Below are 13,119 nucleotides of genomic sequence, written 5' to 3' on the forward strand. Positions count from 1 at the left end.
GAAAAATCAGAAGGTAGGTAAGTCACCTGGACCAGATTGCGTACACACAATGATTCTGAAAAAGGTGGCTGAAGAGATTGTGGAGGCATTAATAATGATCTTTCAGGAATCACTAGATTCTGGAATGATTCCAGAAGACTGAAAAATTGCAAATGTCACTCCATTCTTCAAGAAGGGAGGGAGGCAGAAGAAAGGAAACTATAGGCCAGTTAGTCTGACCTCAGTGGCTGGGAAGATGCTGATTTCTAAGGATGTTGTTTTGGGGAACTTGGAGGCATACAATAAAAAAGGTTGTGGTCAGCATGGTGTTCTCAAGGGAATCTCGCCTAACAAATCTGTTGGAATTCTTTGAAGACGTAACATGCAGGATAGACAAAGGAGAATCGGTTGATGTTGTATACTTGGATTTTCAGAAGACCTTTGACAAAGTGCCACACATGAGGCTGCTTAACAAGCTATGAACCCATGGTACTACAGGGAAGATTCTAGCATGGATAAAGCAGTGGCCGACTGGCAGGAGACAAAGAGTGGGAATAAAGGGAGCCTTTTCTGGTTAGCTGCCAGTGACTAGTGGTGTTCCACAGGCGTCTGTGTTGCAACCAACTTTTACATTATATGTCGATGACTGAGATGATGGAATTGATGACTTTGTTGTAAAGTTTGCAGATGATATGAAGATAGGTAGAGGGGCAGGAGTTTTGAGGAAGTAGAGTGGCTTCGAAGGACTTAGACAGATTAGGAGAATGGGCAAAGAATTTACAGATGGAATACAGTGTCAGGAAAAGTACGGCCATGCACTGCGGTAGAAGAAATGAAAGGGTTGACTGTTTTCCAAATGGAGAGAAAATACAAAATAATGGAGACACAAAAGGACTTGGGAGTCCTTGTGTAGGGATTCCTTAAAGGTTAATTTACAGGTTGAGTCTGTGGTGAGGAAGGCAACGCTAGCATTCATTTCCAGAGGACTGGAATATAAAAGCAAGGATGTGATGTTGAAACTTCATGAAGCACTGTTGAGGCCTCAATTAGATTATCGAGAGCAGTTTTGTGTCTCTTATCTTAGAAAGGATGTGCTGAAACTGGAGAGGATTCAAAGAAGGTTCATGAAAATAATTCCAGGTTTGAACAGCTTGTCACATAAAGAGCATTTGGTGGTTCTGGGCCTGTATTCATTGGAATTCAGAAGACTGAGGTGGTGACCTCTTTGAAATCTATCGAATATAGAAAGGCCTTGATAGAATGGATGTGGAGAGGATGTTTCCAACATGGAAGAGTCTAAGAGTAGAGGACACAGCTTCTGAATAGAGGGGCATCCTTATAGAACAGAGATGAGGAGGAATTTCTTTAGACAGAGAGTGGTGAATCTGTGGAATTTGTTCCCACTGGCAGCTGTGAAGGCCAAGTCATTATGGTAGAAGTTGATAGATTCTTGATTGGTCAGGGCATGAAGGGATATGGGGAGAAGGCAGGAGATTGGGCTGAGAGGGAAAACAGATCAGCCATGATGAAATATCGGAGCAGACTCGATGGGCCAAATGGCATAATTCTGCTCCTATCATATGGTTAGCTGTAACTGCTTCCACAGAGGCAAGTAAAGAGGTCATGGCTGGAAGATCAAAGCCCCTGGGAGGACATATCAAGAGGTCAGAGGATTAAGAGTTTGTGAGCCTGAGCCAGGGACAGGAGGTCAGAGCTCAATGTTTGAGAGATTCGGGCCGAGGTCTGGTGGTCAGAATTCCAATGTCTGTGAGCTTGAGTGTCTGGGACCAAGAACTGGTGATGGAGGTCCAGAAGTGGCCTGTCCTGTTGGAGTGAGTAAGTGGGGGGGGGGGGGGGGGGGGGTGTAGGAGGGTGGGAAAGAAGCTTGTTTTGTTGTTGTTGTTTTTGTTTGTATTGTTCTGCTGATCATGGTGGGTAGGTCATGTTGGCACTGAACCGTGGTGACACTTGCAGTCTGTCCCCAGAACATCTTTATGTTGTGCTGGCTGCTAACGCAAACAATGCATTTCACTGTATGTTTCAATGAACATGTGATAAATAAACGAATCTGCTTCTGACCAGATGAGTGTAACCAGCATTTTTTTTTAGTTTGTTTGTATTTCAGGTTTTCAGCAAGTGCACAATTTTGCTTCTCTTCGCCTGCATTTTAATGGCTGTAAACTCAACCACCTTAGAAGTTGTAAAATAACAAATCAAAACATTCAAGTTTGTTTTTCACCGCTTTGGATCTCAAAGTCCTGACAACATTGCCTTCGGGTTTTCCCAGGACCACTGCAAATGTAGGCCAAGGAGTTGACTACCAGAGGCATGAAGAGAAATGCATCAAACAGCATTTGACAGGGAATGGCATCAAGGAACTGAAATCAGTGGATTCGCAGAGAATGGATGGAATGATTGGGAAATGATAATGGACCCTGGAGATCAAGTGTCCCTTCACTTCAGGAGATCCTCAGGTCCAAAGATTTGCAGTTGTGTCAGCATTGATCTTCTTTCTGTAAGTCAGAATGTCTGATTTCAAATATCAGAATCAGTATCAGGCTTATCACTGACATGCGTCGTGAAGTTCACTGTTTTGTGGCAGCAATAAAGTGCAACACATTAAAATAAACTGGATGTTAAAATAAGAAATAGAGAAGAATAAATAGGTAGAGCAAAATAGTTCATGCACTGTTCAGAAGTCTAATGATGAAGGGAAAGAAGCTGTTCCTAAAGCATTAAGTGTGGGTCTTCAGGCTCCTGTGCCTCCTCCTTGATGGTAGCAATGAGAATAGGGCATGCCCTGGATGGTGAGGGTCTTTATTGAAGGAAATTGCCTTCTTGAGGCATCACCTTTTGAATATGCAGAACTCAAGTCCATTTACAACAGTATAACAGGTTTAAAAAAAACAATTTATACCTGCATATGGCAAGATCCAAGCAACATTTAGGTATGGACATGAATAATGGCCCTGAAGAAGGGTCTCGGCCCAAAATGTCAACTGGCTATTCACTTCCATCGATTCTGCCTGACCTGCTGAGTTCCTCCAGCATTTTGTGCGTGTTGCTTTGGATTTCCAGCATCTGCAAAATGCACTGCAGTTATTTGCCGTGGTGACTCTTAACAACTCACAGCTACCGGACACCACAGTAGTGTAGCAGTTTTACAGCGACAGAGATCGCAAGTTCGGGATCCTATTTTCACCGTTGTCTGTAAGAAGATAGTACATTCTTCCCCGTGATCACGTGGGTTTCCTCCTACGCTCCAAAGATGTACGTGTTGGTAAGTGACAGGCATGTGATGCTGGTGCTGGAAGTGTGGCGCCACCTGTGGGCCGCCCCAGCACATTCCTGGACTGTGTTGGACACTGATACAAAGGACACATTTCACTGTATGTTTCGATGTACACGTGACAAATAAAGCTAATCTTTATAAACAACAATCACTCACCTGTACATCAAAGTTTAGAACCACTCATCAATTAACAGTTGCTAACTCTTCGTTTAAGCTCCCAGATGCATGAATGCCATCTCCAATACTCACCCACCCTGAACTGGATATACCATAACGTCATAAAACACAGAAGCAGAATCAGGCTGATTCTGAGTCTGGCTGATTTATTTTCCCTCTCCCCAGCCTTCTCCCCATAACTTTTGACATCCTTACTAAACAAGAATCTATCAGCGTCCTGTATCCAATGACTTGGCTTCCACAGCCATCTGTGACAATGAATTCCACAGAATCACCACTCCCGGCTAAAGAAATTCACCCTCATCTCTGTTCTGAAGGGACATCCTTCTTTTCTGATGCTGTGCCCTGTGGTCCTAGGCTCCCCCACAATAGAAAACAGAGGAAGCTGTTCAGGAAGCAGAGGCAAGGCTGTGTCACAGGAGGCTGGTGGGAGCGGTCACACGAGGCCGAACTGGGCTAGGATCCTTTCCAACTCCCCAAATGGACACCATCAGAGGGAGGGAAAGGCGCTGCCTAGATCAGGAGGAGGTGAGAGCAGCAGTGGAGGAGAGGAGAACCTGCAAGGCGGTGGGAATGAAGCAACAGGGAGCTTGGACAAGATGGGAGAATGCGGTGGAGAGGAAAGTGATCTGGGCTGAGCTTTGGAAAGCCGAGCCACACCGCATCCAATTTCCCATCCAGGCAGTGTACGATGTGCTTCCAAGCCCACCAAACCCGTACACATGGGGCAAAGCAGAGTCATCAGCGTACCCACTGCGTTCCAAGCGAGGAACCCTGGAGCACATCCTCAGCGGCTGCACAAGGGCACTTGGTGAGGGACGGTACCGATGGAGGCACGATCAGGTCCTGAAGACCATCACTGAAGCCATCAGCGCAGGAGTGGAGTGGGCGAAGCAGTCCCGACCCTCCAAGCAGACCATTGCCTTTGTAAGAGCTGGGGAGCAGTCAATACCCACCAAAAGAACATCGGCAGGTATCCTGACCTCTGCAAGGGACTGGCAGCTGTTGGTGGACCTGGAAAGACAGCTGAGGTTCCTCGACCATATCACAGCCACCACCCTGCGACCAGACATTGTCCTTGTGTCTGAGTCTACGAAGCAAGCGGTGATGCTGGAGCTGACAGTCCCATGGGAAGATCGCTTGGAAGAGGCCTTTGAAAGGAAGCTATCGAAGTACGCAGGACCGGTCAGCAACTGCCATCAGGCAGGATGGAGAGCGAGGTGTCTCCCAGTGGAAGTTGGTTGTAGGGGATTTGCAGCCTGTTCCTTAGCCAGAGCCTACAGCAATTTGGGCATCGAGGGAGAGAGGAAGAGGAGAGCCATCCACAGTACCACCGATGTGACAGAGAGGGCCTCAAGGTGGCTGTGGCTCAAGAGAGGGGAGCCATGGGGTCATGTGTAGCTAGCCATCTGGACACAAGCTGGGGTCTGATCAGCCCTGGCTGGGTCACCTGGAGAAGGGTGTATGATGTTGATAGACCCAAAACGCCCGATGATTCCAGGAATATCACTGATGATATGTCCAGAAGCATCAGTACATGTATGCACACAGCAGGGCAAGAGTTCCCAACATTTTTATGCTGTGGGCCCCTACTGTTAACCAAGAGGACCATGGACCTCAGCTGTAGAGAGTGCTGTATGTGAAAATCCCAGGAGATAAACAGTTTATGAAATATTCAGACCACTCTGTCGAGCCCCAACAATCATTCCATGCTCCAAGTCACTTAGATCACATTTCTTCCCCATTCTGTTGTTTGGTCTGAACTGAACCTCTTGACCATGTCTGCATGCCTTTATACATTGAGTTGCTGCCACATGATGGGCTGATTAGATACTTCGGCCACTGAGTGCATTTACATATTGCATGCAACCTTACAATTTTATTCTTATGTGGTTTACCAGATGAAGCTGTTAACTTAGATCATTTCATGAGTAGCACGTGTTACAAGGTGCTAGCTACACCAGGAAATACTTCAGTATTTGTTAGGTGTTTCTCAGAATACAAAGGAAACAAACACCACATGACTGTGGCAGAAGAATAACGTGGCAGAAGTGCCAGAATTACCAAATTTCAAGCCGGGCTTCACCATCTGGATGGCTGTATTTGGCAGTGGTGAGGTGAGGAGCCCTTTTGCTTGATCGCCAGTAACTCATAGCCATTTTCACAAACTTGAAAACAGACATCCACCCTCAGGTCAGAACTGGTTTTTCAATTACACCAGCCACCTGTGCCCTACTTACTAGCAACAATGGAAAAACAGTAAAACCTCAGTGTAAACCGATTGATCCACAGTCCACAGCAGAAAAGTTACATAATTTTGGTAAAACTAAGATGGGCCTGGTAACCAAACTTATCATATTCAGAGGCAGGTTTAGTTTCCCCTCCAAAGTTTTTAAAAGGTGTCACATAACCAGTATGTGTATCTGCCTTCTACTTTGTAAGAAACATTACCAGGACATTGGTGATGGTCTCAAAGTGAGCCACAGTGCATTGTCTTGTGAAAACTACCAGAGCCACTGGGTAGGGCATTCTATGATTCTGGGGGCTGTCTGGATTACCAATGATCTGACTTACAGGAATCCAACTCTATGCATACTCTTCTGTACTTTTTTACAGTATTTACTAAGCTAGTCATTGTATTCATTAATTCTGTTAGTTTAAAGGCAGTGACATTTGCAGGTAGACAGGGTGGTAATGAAATCTTTTGGCCTTCATCAGTCAGGTCACTGAATGTAGACATCAGGATGGTATGTTGCATTTGTACAATATGTTGGTGAGGCCTCACTTGAAATATTGTGTTCAGCTTTGGTCACCCTGGAGGAGGTACAGGAGTCTGAAGACACTCACTCAACATTGTAGGAACAGCTTCTTCCCCCTGCCATCGGATTTCTGAGCGGACAATGAACCGATGTACACTGCCTCACTATTATTTTTTCCTTTCTTTGCTCTCTTTTTGCACTATTTAATTTTACTTTTAAATATACGTGTATCTTATTGAATTTAGTTTGTTTAATGTGTTGCAATGCACTGCTGCCGCATAACAACAAATTTCACGACATATGTCAGCGATATTAAACCTGATGCTGATTCTAGAAAAGATGCCATTAAGCTGGAAAAAGCACAGAGGGGATTTGCGAGGATGTTGACGACTCAAGGGAGTGAGGAATGCAGAGAGGTGGAACAGGCTGGTATTCTGATCAGTGGAGTGCTGGAGAATGAGGGATGACCTTATAGAGGTGTATGAAATCATGAGGGGTGTAGAAAGGGAGAAATGCACTCAGCCTTTATCTCAGGGTTATGGAATCAAGATCAGTTTATGGAATGAGCCGCCAGCGGAACTGTTTGAAGGCAGGGACGTTAACAATATTTCAAAGGTATTTGGACAGGTACATGGATAGGAAAGGCTCTGGGGGAAGAAAGAAATTAAAGAGAAAGGTAAACTTTATTTGTCACATGTACATTGAAACATACCGTGAAATGCGTTGCTTGTGAATAATCAAATCAGTGAGGCAGCCCACAAAAGTCGTAACGCACCGGTACCAACATAGCATGTGTACCACATAATCACACTAACCCATACATTTTTGGAATGTGTTACAAACTCCTTACTGGTGAGAATTGTTGATTGTTGGCACTGTAAAGTGTATATGCTGCTACACTACCACGCTGCCCTATGTGATATGGGCCAAACATGGGCAAATGGAACGCGCTTACATGGGAATCTTAACCAGCATGGAGCAGTTGGGGCAAAGGGCTCACTTCTGTGCCTATTTCACTCTACGAGTACTGTTACAGTGACAGTGACATGAAAGAATTATAGCAAGTGTTCATTGAATGCTCAAACATACTGTAGAAAATAGACATTTCTTAATTACAGACAATTATCAGGAACAGAACCCTTACAGCCCAGCCTGGATTGCCAGAGGGTCAGACAGTACATTTCCAATTCAGGACAGTGAGATAAATTCCAAACTGATGCCCTACTTGTCCTTCTCTATGACATTAGGTCAGGGTTCAAGAATTGGAAAGATAGCCTGCACATTTCTCCATAAAGGGACAAAAGGATGAGAGAAGACCAATAAAATGACAGCTCATTACCCCTATTTCAGTATCCTCTTAGAACACAAGAGAAAATACCCCTGTTCCATTAACGTCCAATAACATAAGAGTTAAGACCGAATCCAAACCTCTAATATCGTTCAATAGTTTGGGCAATCCAGTACCTCAGCTCTCATCCTATCTCCACATCCCTTCATTCACCAAGGTACAAATGGTCTATTTGTCTTGGCCTGATGTGCTTGGTAACTGAGAATTTATAGCCCTCTAGTGGCTGAGAAATGGGTAGTTTAATCAAAAAATGAAAAAAAAAACTGCAGATTCCAGAAATCTGAAACTATACAAAATGCTGAAAAGTTCAGCAGGTCAAATAGCATCCATGGAGAGAAAAGTTTATAAATTCAGGTCAAAAAGGCATCATCAGAACAAGTGATAGTATTTGCATTAGCCTCCTATCAAGCACCACAGAGATTTAGAACAGAGATGTGGAGGAATTTCTTTAGCCAGAGGGTGGTGAATCTGTGGAATTCATTATCATGGACAGATGAGGAGGTCAAGTCATTTGGTTAACTTAAAGTGAAGGTTGATAAGTGTTGGATTAGGTTATGGGAAGAAAGGAGAATGGTTTTAAAAATGAAAATAAATCAACCATGATGGGATGTTGGAGTAGACTCAATGGGCCAAATGGCCTAATTCTGTTCCTTTGCCTCATGATCTCAGAAGTCCAGAGTTCAAGAGTCTGAATAGTAGCCAAAGCAGAAGGATCTTTGACCTGATGTTATTTAACTGTTTTTCTCAAGGACATTGAAGCCAAAGCTGTGCTGCCCAGCTAAATCACAGGACAATTTACAATGACCAGTTAACCTTCTGAGCAGTACATTTTTGGATTGTGGGAGGAAACCGGAGCACCCAGAGGAAACCCACACATTTCACAGGGAGGAGGCACAGGCTCCTTACAAATGACACCAAAATTGAACTCCAAAATCTGACGTCCAGACTGGAACAGCATTGCGCTAACTGCTACACATCTTAGGCTAAGCTGCAGGATGTATACAGCTGGGTGACTGTCAGGACAGGGTAAGGCATTCCACTCAATAGTAAGTATATTGGTTTGGATACTGTTGTGGGGGGGGGGGGAGAAGGTGGGGAACAACCTACACAACCTACCAGGGTGGAGCCACAGTGACTGGGTCTGTGGCAGAGTCTGGGTGATGGCTCTGATGGAAAGAGGGGCTGGGGAAGAAGAGGGCTGCAGTAGTGATAAGGGATTCCATAACTAGAGGAGTAGACACAAGATTCTATGGATGTGACACAAACACCCTGATGGTGTGTTGCCTCCCAGGTGCCAAGGTCACAGACGTCTCGGATCAGGTACACGGCATTCTAAAACGGGAGGGAGAGCAGCCAGAAGTCTTGGCATGAATGACATGGGTAGGAAAAAAGAGAAGGTCATGAAGAGAGAACTTAGGGAACTAGATAGAAAGTGGAAAAGCAAGACTCGAGGGTAGTAATCTTTGGAGCACTACCTGTGCCACCCGAGTTGAGGGAAAGAATAGTTTGATTTGGCAGACAAATGCACGGCTGAGGAACTGGAGCAGGGGACAATGTTTCAGATTTCTGGATCATTGGGATTTCTTCTGGGTAAGGCATGACCTGTATAAAAGGTTTGGGTTACACATGAACCAGAGGGGGACTAATAACCTCGTGGGCAGGTTTGCAAGATCTGGTGAGGAGAGTTTAAACTAATTTGGCGGGGGCATGAGAGGTAGGGCTGCGGATGATGCAGATGGTATGCAAGCAGAAGCAGTGTCTGAGATATCAGCTAGGATAAGCAGAGTCAGGGTAAATTTGCAGTTAGTGGGATGAGTTGCAAGGGCGACAAAATCGAAAATGGTGACAAACGCAGAACTGAAAGTGTTTCATTTGAATGTGTGCAGTATAGAGAATAAGGTAGATGATCTTGAGGCACAGTTAGAGAATGGCAGGTATCATGTGGGCATCACTCAGTCATGGCTGAAGGAAGACTATAGTTGGGAGCTTAACTTCAAGGATACACATTATATCCATAGGGCAGGCAGGTAGGCAGAGGAGTTGGCATAGCTCTGTTGGTAAAAAAAATGAAATCAAATCCTTTGAAAGAGGTGACATTGGGTCAGAAGCAGGGATGATGGCAGAGCACCAACGGCTGGAGTTTCTGAGAGCAATTCGCAAGGCATATGCCAAGGAAGTAGTAGTATTCAAAAAGGCAGGATGATGTAACCATGGCTGACAAGAGAAGCAAAAGAGAGGGGATATAACAGAGCAAAGATTAGTAGCAAGTTAGAGGATTGGGAAGCTTTTAAAAAACAAAAGAATGCAACTAAAAAGAGCCATAAAGAAAAAGGTGAAATATGAAGGTAAGCTCACCAATAATATCAAAGAGGATACTGAAAGGTTTTTCTGATATATAAAAAGTAAAAGAGAGGCGACAGTAGATATTGGACCACTGGAAAATGATGCTTGTGAGGCAGTAATAGAGACAAGGAAATGGTGGATGAACTAAATAAATACTTTGCATCAGTCTTCACCATGGAAGACACTAGAGGTGTGCTGGAAGTTCAAGGGTGTCAAGGGACAGAAATTAATGCAGTTGCGATTATTAGTGAGAAGCTGCCTGGGAAATTGAAAGGTAGATTAGTCACCTTGACCAGATGGACTACACCCCAGAGGTCTGAAAGAGGAGCTGAAGAGACTGTGGAGGCATTAGTAATGACCTTTCAAGAACCAACAGATTTTGGCATGGTTCCAGAAGACTGGAAATTTGCAAACGTCTTCACATTTCAAGAATGGATGGAGGCAGAAGAAATTGTAGGCCAGCTAGCCTGACGTCAGTGGTTGAGAAGATGTTGGAGTGAATTGCTAAGGATGTGGTTTCAGGGTACTTGGATACTCATGATAAAATGGGCCAAAATCGGCATGGTTTCCTCATGAGAAAATCTTGCCTGACAAATCTGTTGGAATTATTTGAAGAAATAACAAGCAGGATAGACACAGGTGGCTGCTGTGTTCTTGGATTTTCAGAAGCCATTTGATAATATGCCACATGAGGCTGTTTAGCAAGATAAGGGCCCTTGAGATTACAGGAAAGATACTAGCATGAATAGCACATTAGCTGATTGGCAGGAGGCAAAGAGTGAGAATATTCATGTATGGTTGAATGATAATTAAAGGTGGCCTTACCTGATTGGCTGCAGGTGATTAGTGGTGTTCCGTGGGGGTCGTTTGGGACCACTTCTTTTTACAGTGTATGCCAATGATTTGATGGCCTTGTGGCCAAGTTTGCAGATGACATGAAGGTAGGTGGAGGGGCAGGTAGTATTGAGGAAATGGAGGCAGCAGAAGTAGTTAGACAGAATGGAAGAATGGGCAAAGTGGCAGATGGAATAGTGTTGGGAAGTGTATGGTCATGCACTTTGGTGGAAGGAATAAAAGCATTGACTATTTTCTAAATGGGGAGAAAATCTAAATTTTCAAGGTGCAAAGGGACTTGGGAATCCTCATGTAGGATTCCCGAATGATTAACTTATAGGTTGAGTTGGTGGTGAGGAAGGCAATTGCAATGTCTGCATTCATTTCAAGAGGACTAGAATATAAAAGCAAGCAAGTAATGCTGAGACTTTATAAGACATTGGTGAGGCCTTATTTTTGTGCTTTTATGTAAGAAAGGATGTTCTGATTGTAGAGAGGGTTCAAAGCATGTTCACAATTTCAGGAATGAAAGGCTTATCATATGAGGAGCGTTTGATGTCTCTGGACCTGTACTCATTGGTATTTAATAGAACAACAGAGATCTCATTGAAATACGTCAAACTTTGAAAGGCCTAGGTAGTATGGATGTGGAGAGTATGTTTCCAAGATGGTGGTGAATCCGTGGAAGCCATTGCCACTGGCGGCTATGGAGGCCAAGTCATTAGCTATATTTTAAGTGAAGTTTGATAGGTTCTTGATTAGTCAGGGCATGAAAGATTACAGCAAGAAGGCAGAAGAATGGGGCCGAGGGGGAAATGGATCAGCCAGAATCAAGTGATGGAGCAGATTTGATAGGCTAAATGGCCTAATTCTGCTCCTATGTCTTATGGGTCAAACCCATGGACACCACCATACTATTCCGCCTTTTCACTATTTTTTGAAATGTATCGCATTCTTGTCTTGCATTGTGCTACTGCAACCTAACAACAAATATTAATGCATATGCCAGTGGCAATAAACCTGACTCCAATCAGCTTCAGTGTGTACCATCTACAGGATGTCCTGTAGTTATTGGCCAAGCTTCCCGTGACAGGACCACACAAACTGATCATTTCCATCCCGCCACCCAGACACATAAAACATGACAGCTGTATATTGTATATAGGAGAGTAGCCGCTTTCACGTTCACAGGCACTGAATCCAGAAACTCCACGTTCACCAATAATGCAGGAGTGGATTCATCGTGAGCTCTTTAGAAGATGATGTTAGGGTCAAAGCTAACGGAATCAAACTCAGTGCAGTTAGAGAACTGGAAGGATGACTGCTGGGGCAGGATGGACAAGGAGTCAAACTCGTATCGCTGCCTTGGTCAAACCTAGTCTGAATGGAATTTGGCTAAGGAGACTGAGAGCCATATTTCTAAAATGCCTCCAGCTGTTCAGCTGCCATGGATACTGTGCATAAGTTTTAGACATATGTTCAAGAGGTTCTGCAACAGGTATTACTGTTTGTAAAGAACAGATTTTTAGATCAAGCAGGACACACCAGAATACTTAACATAGTTTTTGTCAAAGGTGGAAGAGATTGTCAGATATGTACATTTCAATTCTCTTGCAATAAACCCTATAAATATTGTCATCTGGAACCGATCGACAAGGACAATTTTGATGTTGCCACCATCTACTTAGTTTCATCATCACGAGGAACTCAAAAGTCATGGATAAAACACACAAAATGCTGGAGGAACTCAGCAGGTCAGGCAGCATCTATGAAGGGGGAAGAAGTCAGAATAAGAAAGTGGGTTGTGCCACTAATACAACATGGTCGAGAATTTCATAGCCGATAAACCAAGTTTCAGGGCAAATTGTTAGGCAGAGAAGTGGAAGACAGCGGTAAATTTCAGAAACTTTGCCTTGCACTACACTCTGGAGGGAAGGTGCAACAGACAGAGGCAGCCGATTTAAAAACATAAACTGTTCTGACAGTTCCACCATAATCTTTGGCCTCCTTTCCTTGAGCACCACAAGGGAATGTTCATCACAGGGGCTCCAGTGGTTCAAGGGAACTCTGAATTATCACCTTTAGGAGGGCAGTTGGAAATTGTATTAAACGTTAGCTCACCCCACCGAAGAATTCACCAAGAACCACATTCCTACACATCCCAATATACAATTAACTCCCATCAGCAACAATCTACTGGAGGAACTCAGCGAGCCAAGCAGCATCTGAGTAAGGAGGGGAACTGTTGACGTTTTGAAACCCTGAATCAAGGTGCACTGAAACCTCAAGGATTCCTTTCTTCCCACAGATGCAGGACCCAATGAATTTCACCCGATTGTTTGTTGTTCCACATTCTGGCATCTGCAGCTCTCGCGTCTCCACTTAAA

This window comes from Hemitrygon akajei, chromosome 11 (assembly GCF_048418815.1).
Source record: "Hemitrygon akajei chromosome 11, sHemAka1.3, whole genome shotgun sequence".
NCBI lineage: Eukaryota > Metazoa > Chordata > Chondrichthyes > Myliobatiformes > Dasyatidae > Hemitrygon > Hemitrygon akajei.